The sequence below is a fragment of the Dendrobium catenatum genome, unplaced genomic scaffold (genome assembly GCF_001605985.2).
Source record: "Dendrobium catenatum unplaced genomic scaffold, ASM160598v2 fragScaff_scaffold_913, whole genome shotgun sequence".
Classification (NCBI taxonomy): domain Eukaryota; kingdom Viridiplantae; phylum Streptophyta; class Magnoliopsida; order Asparagales; family Orchidaceae; genus Dendrobium; species Dendrobium catenatum.
In genome coordinates this window covers 922965-924240 of record NW_021319375.1, presented here as the reverse complement: position 1 = coordinate 924240, position 1276 = coordinate 922965, and the positions used below count along the sequence as shown (strand labels likewise).

At 29.4% G+C, this 1276-nt stretch overlaps 1 non-coding gene across 1 annotated transcript; it reads left to right on the top strand.

Annotated features, from left to right (window-relative positions):
• The first annotated feature begins 930 nt into the window (after window positions 1-930).
• On the top strand, window positions 931-1037 carry LOC114580276. The gene has a single exon (XR_003701636.1). It is a non-coding gene; the product is annotated as a small nucleolar RNA R71 (small nucleolar RNA).
• Window positions 1038-1276: the final 239 nt, after the last annotated feature.

Below are 1276 nucleotides of genomic sequence, written 5' to 3'. Positions count from 1 at the left end.
GATGGAGGTGATGTCAAGGTTTAATCTAGTCTCCATGCATGAAATGTGCATTTGAATGCTTAAGGGTTCATTGGTCACCCTATGTTACTTGGTAAAGTAAGATTTTCCATGGGATAAGTTTGGGTGAAACACATTCCAAATATTGTTTTGGACAAGTTGGAAAAGGTCTCGTATAATGGTAAGGCTTGAATGCATGAAATACTTGTTTAAACAATTAAGGGGCCTTTTGGCCAAACAAGCTTGACAAAAGTATAAATTTAGGTCCAATGTGCACTTGAAATTAGATTTGGGATGTATTGGAAAAGGTTTGATGGTTTGGTTTTATTGAACCATTTCAATATTTAAGGGAAATTCTCGTTTAAGAGGTTTTTTGATTTAGGATTTGATGGGACTTATGAAAAACCATGGTCAACAAAGGTCCATCAATGGCTTATTATTGGTTTAATTCTTTATGCCAATGATGGTGATCATGCTTCATGGATTTGAGGAGGCTTTCAAGATCAAACTCATAATATGCCTTGTGTATTAGTGTTGGCTATACTTATTTGAAGGTTTTGTAGCTTTGGATTATGCTTTTTGTTTGAAGGATTAGAGGGTTTGAAATACATAAGGACATTTTTAATCAATATGTAAGTGACTAATCATAAATCCAATGTCATTTAATTAAGTTTTGAGATGTTTAAAATTTCACTAAAAATTGGTTATGAAATAAAGGATTTTCGAGTGGATTTGGATTTATTATTTTGGCTTTGAGTTTAGAATGCATATAATAATTGGACTTGAGTTTGATTTAGATTGTGATTTTAACCTCACTAACTTGAGGTCAATAAAGGGTTTGGACATTAATGAACCTTTAGTAGTAGCATTAATAATAGGTCTAATTGAACTTATCAACCAATTATAAAAGTTTGAATAATCAATAACTCCAGTAAGATATGGTATGGGCATTTTATTAATATCTCCTTAAAGCATTCCTAGACTTCATAAATGGATTCCTTATTTAATTGGTTAAAATTTGTGATATCATTTCTCATTATATCCATTTTAAATAAATGAAAATATTTACTATAAAATTTTGGGCAAGATCTTTCAAGGTTTTAATAGAGTCTTTTTTTAAGAGAATGAAAATTGGATTAAAGAAAAAAAATATACCCTATTACAACTATAAATTAAAAAAAAACTAATGATGTTACCCTACAAGACAAATGGTAAGTGACACTTATTGAAAAGCAAAAACCTAATAAAAGAAAAATATTTGCAATAAATAAATTATCAT